The sequence below is a fragment of the Chrysochloris asiatica genome, unplaced genomic scaffold, assembly GCF_000296735.1.
Source record: "Chrysochloris asiatica unplaced genomic scaffold, ChrAsi1.0 scaffold00005, whole genome shotgun sequence".
NCBI lineage: Eukaryota > Metazoa > Chordata > Mammalia > Afrosoricida > Chrysochloridae > Chrysochloris > Chrysochloris asiatica.
In genome coordinates, this window is record NW_006408523.1 from 13457025 (window position 1) to 13468674 (window position 11650).

Consider the following 11650-nt stretch of genomic DNA (forward strand, 5'->3'; position numbering starts at 1 on the left):
GCACTTTTCAGGCTCTGTGGCCAAGAGAACCTAGTCTGAGCTTGGCCTGCCTGCATTTATATCCCTTCAAGTCGGGGCTTCCTCATCCTCATGTAGAAATATAATACCCACTTCACTGGTTGAGATGAAAAGATCAGTGTTAACTGGCTCTCATGGTTCTTACTTTACCACACCGTTCCTTGGTTCTAAAGTAGTAGGTGTTGAGTACTTCATACTTTGGACTTTTAATGGGCGATCAGCGAACTCATTCCAGACAGGCTCTTGGGTGGAGTGTGAACCCCAAAGAGTGGACTCTTGGGCTGGAGTTCTAGCTCCCTCCACCCCTAAAACACTATTAAGCTTGTCACACTGTGTGACTTTTCTTAGAAATACTCTGAACTATTTGATTTTGGTCTACAGCTACTAAATATCTGAGTATCTGTGCTGAGTTAGAATTCTGTGACTTGTGTTAAGCAGTTCCAAAATAGTTCATCCTGAGCAAGCTTACAGATAGTAGCTTGAGCATCTGTGAATGAATACAATGTTAGCTTTTGAAACATTTCAGATGAATTGATGTTTTCATGCATTGGTCCTTTTGTGGCTTTTTGTCTGTCGTTGTTTTTTTTCAACTGAGAAGAATATTAACAAGTAGTTTATATTCAGGCACCAGTTTGCTTTTTACTGATGTCTGAAGTTTTCTCTTTCGAGGTTTAGTTAGCAAGTGAATTAATTAGATAATTTGTTTTTTGTTTAAAAAAAGTAATAACTTCTCTTAAGACTAGATCTTCAGGATTCCATGCCCGAGCTGTGGGTGATAGGGACAGGGGAAGAAGATACAAAGTTCCCGAGGCTTCCTCTGGTGCCACTGTCTCTTTGGTCTGTCCCCTTCCTCGCGTTGGCAATGGCTTCCAAACTCCTTTGCACAGTCATCCTTGGCCCGCCTGGCTTAGGCAAGGGCACCATGTTCCAAAGGATTGCCCAGAACTTCGGCCTCCAGCATCTCTCCGGCGGCCACTTCTTGCAGGAAAACATCAAGGCCAACACGAAAGTTGGTGATATGGTGAAGCAGTGCAGAGAGAAAGGTCTTTTGGTTCCAGATCATGTGATCACACGCCTAATGATGTTGGAGCTGGCGAATAGGTGCAGCCAGCACTGGCTCCTAGATGGTCTTCCTAGGACTTGCGTACAGGCTGAATGAAGCCCTGGATAGAATCTGTGAGCTGGATTTAGTTATCACTTTGAATATCCCCTTTGAAACGCTCAAAGATCACATCAGTTGACACTGGATTCACCCTCCTAGTGGAAGAGTAGATAACCTGGACTTCAATCCACCTTGTGTACATGGGATTGACGATATCACTGAGGAACCATTAGTACAGCTGGAAGAGAATAAACCTGAAGCAGTTGCTGCCAGGCTAAGACAGTACAAGGATGTGGCAAAGCCAGTCATTGACCTATACAAGAGTCGAGGAGCGCTCCACCAGTTTCCTGGGACAGAGACAAATAAAATTTGGCCCTATGTACACACTTTTCTCAAACAAGATCAAACTTATTGAGTCCAAAGAAGCCTACTGAGTTTGCCCAATGGAAGAATCAGGAAAATGTGGTCATTCATTCAATTGTGTGTGGAGTACTGGTGCCAAGTCCAAATTAGAAGCTAACTCATTCCGTGTCTTTTCTAGCTTAGATGGTGAACTGATAAGAAATAATGAGTAGAAGAATTAATGAAGAGGCTCTCCTCGACCTTCCCAAAGGAGGGAGCCCGAGACCTCTGCCAATGTCTCAGGCCTTCGTGAAAAATCAAGTTTAAGTTGGATTTCAAATGGTGTATGATGTAAGATAATGTAAGCTCTTGCTAATTTTGACAGCCATGTTACTGGTCTAGTAGCATTTTTACATGTAGAAGGGATTGGTCTCTGGTTCTCGTCTCAAAGGCTGTTGAACTACATACAATACCAGTTCCCTGGAATGTGCCCTTCTGGGGACAATGGGATTGAAGCCAAATGCTCTTAGTGGTTGCTTCTTTGGTCTTGAGAGATGTATCTACAGTTAATTTTTTTTTTTTTTTGGTCGAGTGATACCTTCTTTTCCACATTCATGCTCCATGGAATCTCTTCTTTCCAGACATCCTGGAATTAAAGGATTTGGCTTTTGTTCGTTTTATTGTTGTTGTTTGTTGTCAAGTGCCGTCGAGTTGGTTCCGACTCATAGCGACCCTGAACAGGGTTTCCGAGGCTGTAAATCTTTACGGGAGCAGAAAGCCTCATCTTTCTCCCACAGAGCAGCTGGTAGTTTCGAACTGCTGTCCTTGCAGTTCGCAGCCTGATTCATAACCACTACGCTACCAGAGCTCCTTAGTTTTATTAGGCAGTATCATTTCTCTTTGTTCTCTTCCTTCCTAGGAATACTGATTGTTAACTAATACTAGTTGTTGCTTTCATTTCTTTCAAATTTCTTTTGTAAGAGCTGAGAGATAGGAGACAATGTTGATTTCTTCATACACCAGGAACTGAGCTATGCAGAAGGCCCGCTCATCTGACCCTCCTGGGTTTCCAGGGTTCCTGTTTTCTATCATGAGAAAAATTAAATCCGCCAAAGCTTCCTGGGAGTCTTCAAAAACATGAGAAACATCACCCGCACAAATATTGAAAGATCATTATCTCATGTATAGAAGTAATAAGATCATCTGAAATTATTGGACTAGAAGAATATTTTAGTTCTTTATTTAAGACAACAAAAAGTGTATTTTTAAAATGCTGCTAAATATTAATGTTGACAGTGTTTTTCTCCTGCAAGTGGCCCAAACATGCCATCAATAGTAAAAGGTATGGAGCTTGTGAGGTTGAAGAAGACATTGCACTAACTGTGCTCAGACTGAATCTGATAACTTTATGATTCTGGGAAAACAAAATCTTTTCTTTAAAAAAATGTTTTTCCTTCTCTTCCAAAGATACTATATCTATGGAGTGACCACAAAGTCTAGAAATATAGATAATACTGGTGGTTGTAGGGTTTTGTGCACTGTAATTCCATATCAATAAACAGTTTATTAAGGAGTTGCCTGTTTTCCAGACTTGGTGGCCACTTTGCATAATTCTTGCTCTCCTCTAGGAAGGACAGTAACCTTCATTCCTGCTGCCTTAAAAATAAATGCCCCCCATCCCCCCACACACAAATAAATAAAATACATGTCTTTTCTACATGGACCAAAAAAAAAAAAAAGAATAGATCTTCAGCTTTAGATTATGCAAAAGTGGTTTCAGGTGGATTGCTAACAGAACAGTCGGTGGTTCAAATCCACTAGCCACTCTGCATCAGAACGATGAGGCTATCTGCTCCCGTAAGGATTTACAGTCTCGGAAATCCTATAGAATTGACATAGTTGGGATCAATGTGATGTTGTTGTTAAGTGCCTTCAAGCCAGTTTGTTCAGTGGGTCAAGCTTACCAGTCGCTCCTCAGAAACCCTATACAGGGTCTCTATGGGTCGGAATCAACTTAAAGACACTTAGCAACAACAATCCCTCCAAAATCTCAACCTTTCTAACTGACTTTGTATATGATTATGGTGAGTTTTTCCAAATCGGCTTCCTGTCTTACTTCTCTAGTCCTGCGGTAACAGAAATACCACAAGGGGTGACTTGAAGGAACAGAAATGTATTTTCTCATACTCTAGGAGTCTAAATTCAAGATCTCTCTGTCATTTCTATAGGAAAGTCCTTGTCTCTTTTGAGTTTCTGCTCCTGGGAGAGCTTCATAGGATTTGACATCTCTTGTTCCCCATCTCTGTTTGCATGCTTGTTTAATCTGTTTTATATCTCAAAAGAGATTGATTTAAGATATAACATGGATAGTGTCTCATTAGCATAACAAACAAACTTTCTCCCCACATGAGATTATAATTTCAATGTAGGAGTTAGGATTTACAACACATATATTTTGGGGAATAATTCAGTCTGTAACTCTGCCTAAGATAATGGACTAGTCTTGCAGCTACATCAGATTCAGCCTTTTTAAAGTTCTTCCATGTCTTCCTGGCTCAATGTTGAAGGACCAAGGAGACTGGCATTTCCACCATAAAATGGCAGCTAGAAGTTGAGGTTGTACCACACTGAAGAGACCATTTAATTTAGTCTTTGACCTTTGCGGAAAACTTTTTCCTCTTCGCCAAAAAGAACTCTTGGGAGCGGATTCTTTCAGCCTAATGTTGCTTTAAATTGGTGGTGTGAAAAACCTTAGTGCATTTCAGAATTACCTGAGTGATTCAGCGTGTCTGGGATGATGGTGGTGGTGGTGATATGCCATCGAGTCAGTTCCAATTCATAGTGACCCTGTATAATTTCTGAATGAGCCCTTGTAGTTTAGTGGATTACAAGATGGACTGCTGACCACAAGGTCAGCAGTTCAAATCTCCATAGGAGAAAGATGAGGCCCACCACCACCACCCTAGAGTTTCTGAGGCTCTAAATCTTTATAGGAACAGAAGGCCTCATTTTTCTCTCATGGAGTGGTTGGTGGATTTGAACTGTTGACCTTGTGGTTATCAACCCAACATGTAAGTTGGGCTCCTAAAGTCTGGGGTAGGGCTCAAGAATTTGCATTTGAACAAGATCACAAGTGATGCTGATCTGTGACTCTGAAGACCATGCTTTGAGAACCACTGTGCCAAATAACTCTAAATGATAAACCTTTCTTCTTTTCTTGACCCTGGCCTATGTCCAAGTGTTGTGACTAGGCCAAAAGAAAAAAAAAAAGGGTTTTGGAAAGAAGGTCTAGTAAGGTCTGGCCTCTGACTTGTCTGTATGGGTACTCATCCATAATGATCAGGCATTGGATAAATAAGTTGCTAGAATTTGAAAATTCACTTGCAAAGGCTGCCTTATGAACATAAAGTTAGAAGAATGGGCATGATGAACCACTGGGGTCTGACTTGGAGGGTGAGAAGTGGAACCAAAGCAGTTACTATGCAGGTATTTATTTATCATGTAAGAGTATAAGATAGTCCTTAGAGGCAGGGCCATAAGCAGTTACTATGCAGGTATTTATTTATCATGTAAGAGTATAAGATAGTTCTGTCTGAAAACACTCACATCCTTAGAGGCAGGGCCATAAGCAGTTTTTCAATCATGTTGTTGTGAGGTGCAATGGAGTTGGTTCCAACCCACAGTGAACCTGTGGCAAACAGAACTCGGCCCTGCCTGGCTCTGCGGCATCCTCACAATCATTGCTCGGTTTGAGCCCATTGTGGCTGCCACCGTGTCAGTCCATCTTGTTGCAGGTCTTCCTCTTTCTTGCTGACTTTCTATTTTACCAAGCATGAGAGTAGTAGACCAGCAAAAACAACAGCTAATGTTTTTTTGTTGTTGGTTTCTGTTTTGTTTTTTCAGCTAAGGAGCTCTTGTAGCATAGTGGTTATGAATCAGGCTGCTATCCTCAAGGTCGGCAGTTCGAAACTACCAGCTGTTACACGGAAAGATGAGGCTTTCTGCTCCTGTAAAGATTTGCAGCCTCAGAAACCCTGTGTAGGATCACTGTGAGTCGGAACCAGCTCCACGGTACTTAAAAGCAACAACAGTAACAACAATGTTGTCTTGTCAAAGTTGTAGGGTTGGTCATCTAAGTGCTGAATTTTTATATAGTTCTTCAAACCAGTGTCCTGAGTGACATCATTCAGTGTTGCAGTGGCTTGAAGTTTTTTGGTGAATAACTTGGCTGTTGCCCCTTTGAGCGGCTGAGCCATCTCATGAAGAGTAGAAGGCAGATGTAGGGCTTACTGACTTGGCTAATTGAGCTACCAGGAAATTTCACTAGCAAAAGGGACATGACAGATATTTAGTGCTCCTCTAACGACAGTGAGGATGACATGGGACCGTGGCAGCTGGTATCTCACCTCTCAAGACAACAGCAGCTGTGGGACACAGTTGCATCTGGCCTCTGTCTTTCCCTTGCAGGGAAGAAAGTGGGTAGGTGGCCCAGGTGAGCTGATAAAAAAATAAAAACAAGGGTGGGGTCTGAGGAACAGCTCCAGGTTCCTCCATGATGATGATGATGAAAGAATATGAACAGTGTAATCAGGAAGTGAATGAGAGTGGTTGATTCATAATAATGGAGTTGCAACATAAAGAGCCAGAGAATTGATGTTTTGTAATTGTGTCCCTTTGTTTCAGAAGTCTAGAATATAACAGGGAGGAAACCAGACTGCAATCTCAACTCATGGGGTTCTTGGCCTCTGCGCACCAGCTTATCTCAGCTTCAGGATTTAGTACAAGTGTAGCTACTACCTTCAGTAGGCAGTTCAGAGCCAAAGAAGAGTCTCAACAGTGAGAAAGTCTTCTAACCAAGGGGAAGAAGGGCAGGAGCTGCCACATGCTCTTCTCAAAAGAAGAAGGTCTAGCTCCTCCCAGAGTTTCCTAGATTGGAAATCGGTCAAGGCCTCAAACTGCTGAAAGGAGCTATTGTGTGGGAAGATGTGAAACCAACCATGTGCTCATAAGGATAATTTGGTTCAAGGATCAGACTTAAGACTAGAGAGCTCACAAAACACACACACATAAGAAGGCCCACTTAAAAAACAAGCCAACAAACCAACCCACAAGGAAGTTCTCAGCATTTAAAACTTGTTCATCTGCTTTGAATGGCAATATTTTATTGTTAACTCTATTCTAAGGCATATCAAGAGGTAATTCTGACATGTTCTTAGAAGAACCACCCCCTCTTTTTTTTTTTTTTTTTTAATTTCAATCAAAACATGTAAAACTCACATGATAATACAAGCTGTTCTCTCTGAAATCCGTGTTGACTTATAGTACGCTTGGTAGAAAATATCCCCCATGGAACCATCAGGTAATAAAGATGGTTCCACTGGGGTCTGTTTTCTGTGTCTGTGGACCAGTATAGTCCCTCAACCAGACAGATGGATTTACTGGTTGAAAAGGAACCCTGGTAGCATAGTGGGTTATGAGCTAGGCTGCTAACTGTAGGGTCAGTTGTTCGAATCTCCTAGTCATTCCATGGGAGAAAGATGAGGCTTTCTGCTCCCATTAAGATTTATAGCCCTGGAAACACTATACAGGGGCACTTTGAGTAGGAACCAACTCAGTGACACACAACCATCACCAACAATAACCATGCTTAAATGGTATGGAGGCCAATCCTGCCCTCCTCTGGCTTCAAAAGGGGAAGGAGAATCAAATTCCACATCAGCCTAAGGCTGATTCCTCTGAGGCCTCCACCCTCCAATTTTCTGTATCCTATTCTGATACTACCAGCTGCTCCGCGGGAGAAAGATGAGGCTTTCTACTCCCGTAAAGATTTACACCCTCGGAAACCCTGTATAGGGTCGCTATGGGTCGGAACTGACTCTACGGCACTTAACAACAACAACAACAACATTCTGATACCAACATTATCCCTCCCAGGGCACTCTGTTTCACTACTGGGTTGACAGTCTGTTGTCATGACTCCTCAGAGCTCACAGATGATACTCACTATTATGGGGTTTATTAGGAAAATTAATAGGATACAATTCAGGATCCGAAACAACTCAGGATACAGTAGTTGTCTGGTCACAAATGCCTCTTGTCAAGTTGTAGAGAAGGACCCCTCTCTCTGGTCCTCGGCCTCTCAGCCACACAGCTCCTTGACCTCTGCACTCTCAGGCCAAGTGTAAGACTCCTTTAGATACCTGCCAAGGGCACGTCATTCTGCAAGGCAGCCTCCTGCCCAAAGACACTCAATCCATGGTCCGTCTCTCCGTGTCCTCCCAAGGATCAAAGAGCCCAAAAGACACTCTCTGCTTGTGACTCTTCTTTCTTGATGGTCCCATCATCATCTGTTCTGCTTTTCTGATGGCTTCTTTGGAACGTAGTGAGAGGACCAAACTAGCCCATCCTTTTGTTAAAGTTTGTCCTTTTTGCCGGGTCCCACCTAATCATTTGGTGTCCTGGTGTAGCACTGTAGTTAAGGTGCTGGACTGCAGTCAGTTTGAACCACAAGGTTGGCATTTCAAGCTCACCAGCTGCTCCTAGGAAACCCTATACAAGGTTACTATGGGTCAGAACCAACTCGATGGCACTTAACAACAACAACAACAACACCCAATCATTTGGTGGGAGTTATGAAAACCAGGGCTAGAAGAGCCATGGTAAGTAAATTCTGACTCATGACAAGCCCGTGAGTGTCAGTGGAAAACTGTGCTTGCCACAGGACTATTAACGGTGGATATTTTAGTAGATAGTTAGGCCTTTCTTCAAAGGTATCCCTGGATGGACTCAAACTTCCACCTTTTAGTTAGCAGCCAAGTGTATAACCACTTCCATCACCTGGGGACTCTTTACTGGTTGTATTGTTGTTAAATGTTGTAGAGTCAGTTCCAACTCATAGGGACCCTACGTAGGGTTTCTGAGGCTGAAAATCTTTGAGGAAGCAGAAAGCCTCATCTTTCTCCAGAGGAGCAGCTGGTGTGCTCGAATGACTGACCTGGTGGTCTGACAGCCACTTCTTCATGTTCTCTCCTCATATCTCATTTCAGAGCTCTGCCCCGAGAAAATGCATGGCTTCTCTGTGAGGATACTTAACTCTCAGTAGTCACAGTGTTTAACATGAGCCTAACTCTTAGTTCTGAGTACAGACCGTTCTTCTATAATCAAGTCATTTCCAGGTAGAGATTAAGAAAATACCTCAGAGATCAATGGTTGCCTTCCTAACACCCAGTTGAACCATCTTTCCTGAGCAACTATAGCCTTAGTAACCAGGGACTGTCATATTTATCTGTGCTTAACATAATAGCTTACTACACATCAACTCTAGGAGCTCTGGTAGCGTAGTGGTTACGAATCGGGCTGCGAACCTTAAGGTCAGCGGTTCGAAACTACCAGTCGCTCCGCGGGAGAAAGATGAGGCTTTCTACTCCCGTAAAGATTTACACCCTCGGAAACCCTGTACAGGGTCGCTATGGGTCGGACCCGACTCGATGGCACTTAACAACAACAACAACAACACATCAACTCTATAGCATGCTCAGGCTGACGGAACTTTCTCTGTAATTGAGAGTTAGTGGAGACTAAATAAGCTCTGAGCATGTCCAAAGGCCGTTGGATATGGGACCCATAGAATTAATATCTTTCCAAAGAACAGGAATGGCATTCAGAATTTCCTAACGGTAATTATGGAAATGAGATGCTAAAAGTCACAGGTAATTTGTAAAACCATCTAGTGAGCATTACAGACCTATTATATGTATGATTTTTAGATAGTTCTATGTTGAAAACTTTGAAAAAGAATATCTGTAACCTAAAGCCATAGGTGGGATACTTCAAATGGTCTTGGATCTGCCAGACTGCTCATTGGACACCCAAGTTGAGGCAGGAATGCTTGCAGGAGAGATGAAGAGCTGCCTGGCTGTCTCTCTCTTACAAACAGACACATGCTGCATAGTAACATGGTGGCAAAACCATGTGGGGACCATGTCTGACTTTGCCTGGCATCACAAGGGGGAAGGAGAATCAAACTCAAAATCAGCCCAAGGCTGATTCCTATAAAGCGGAGATCAGGCATGCTTCCATCCTACCACCTTCTTTACTCTCTTCTGACACCAACCACCCTTCCCACAGCACCCTCTGCTTCATATCTGGGCTCGATAATCCATTGCAATGGCCACACGGAACTTATAACAATACTTATGATTATGTGGTTTATCAGGGAAGTGAACAGGGTACAATTCAGGATCAAAAAAGAACAGCTCTTGGACGCAGCTGGTCTCCAGTCAGGAATGCCTCGTCTCTGCTGTACTGCAGACGTACCTCGCTCTTGTCTTTGGCTTCTTAGCTATGCGGTCCCTTGGCCTTGGCTCAGTCAAGGGGCCTATAGCCCGCAGCTGCTCTGTGTCTCCATGCCACCATTTCTATTGTCACCACTTCTCTAGGTAGGGATTTCACACTCCACTCAAGCTCTTCCTCTGTGATACTTCTGGGATCTTTTGTTCCTGCTTCTGAGATGGTGCCTTTTAAACTTAGCTGGATGGCAAAAGTAACCAATCAGAGCTTTAGAGTCCTGTATACTTTATTTGCATGGTCCCGCCCAGTTACTTGGTAGGAAATAAGATACTGGATAGAAAAGCTGTATCAAGTAAGTTCAAGGTACTGCACATGGGTTGAATTGTGCCTCCCAAAAATGTATGTTCAAGAGCTAATCTCTGGTACCTGTGAACGTGATCTTATTTGGAAATAGGGTCTTTGCAGAGATCGTTAGATGAGATCATACTGCAGAAGGGTGGGCCCTATTCAATATGACTGGTGTCCTCATGAAAGGAGAAGAGACAGGGACAGAAACAGCAAAGACACCCATGTGAGGATGAGGACAAGATAGAGCAATGCTACCAAAGGGCAAGGAATGCCTGGGGCTACCAGCAACGAAGAGACAAGGAAGGCTTCAAAGAGAATTTACTCCACCGATGTCCTGAATTCAGACAACTAGCCTCCCAAACTGCGAGTGACGTATTGCTGTTCTTAGAAGCCACACGGTTTGTGGTCCTTTGTTTGGTAGCCCCAGGGAACCAATAGAGCCAAGGAGACTAAACAAAGGTGCCAGCTTCCCTTGGTCTTTGTCCCTAAAGCACTGAAATGTCAACTGTGAGAAATGACCTTGCCAAACAGCCAACTCTAGACTATAGCTAAGTGGTTTCTATTCTGCGTCACTGTTCCGTGGGGGAATGTGCAGAAAGCACTATTATCAGAATGTGGAAGGCAATGAGAAACTGTCTGATCGTTGTCTCCCAGGGGAGATAGGGCAGCCGTGGGCGTTGGAGCTTCTCACAGGCTCTCATCCTCTGGGTTCTGGGAGATCACAAGGCCTCTGGCAAGATTCAGGTCAGTTGCAGCTTGAGCCTTTACATACGTTCTAGGAAAAAAGCCCACACAAGACAAACTGCACACAGGGACAATTGCTATTCCTAACCATAATTAGTATATGGGCTTTTCCCCATGGAACGGTCTCATGTACACATTTTCTAGTCATTATTTGTGTGACCTCTGTGGATGCACACCAGGTTGAAAGAACAGAGTTGTTCCCCTACAATGACATCATGCTAAAGACAATTATATGTTGTTGTTAAGTGCCATTGAGTCAGTTCCGACTCTTAGTGACCCTGTATAGAATTCCCAAGGTGCATCTGGTGAGCTTGAACCGCCAACCTTGTGATTCACACGGACTTTGCAGTCCAGCACATTAGCCCACAGCACCACACCAGGACTCCAAACACAATTATATATATAATATATATACATACACACACATATATACGTATATATAAATATATTGTTGTTGTTGTTGTTAGGTGCCATCGAGTCAGTACCAACTCATAGCGACCTACCGACTCATAGTGACCTTATGCTCAGCAGAACTAAACACTGCCCAATCCTGGGCCAACCTCACTATCGTTGCCACGCTTGAGTCCATCGATGCTGCCACTTGGCCAGTCCATCTCGTTGGGGGTCTTCCTCTTTTTTTTTTCTGACCCTCCACCTTACCAAACATGATTATCCTTCTCCATATAGTATATATATATGTACACACACACACACACACACACATATATATATATACACACACACACACACATATATATATATACATACTATATATGTATATGTATATATATAATGTATATATACACA

General features: G+C 43.1%; 1 pseudogene; it reads left to right on the plus strand.

The window, feature by feature from the left end:
• The first annotated feature begins 880 nt into the window (after nucleotides 1–880).
• On the plus strand, nucleotides 881–1554 carry LOC102815759 (annotated as a pseudogene).
• The last annotated feature ends 10096 nt before the right edge of the window (nucleotides 1555–11650 follow it).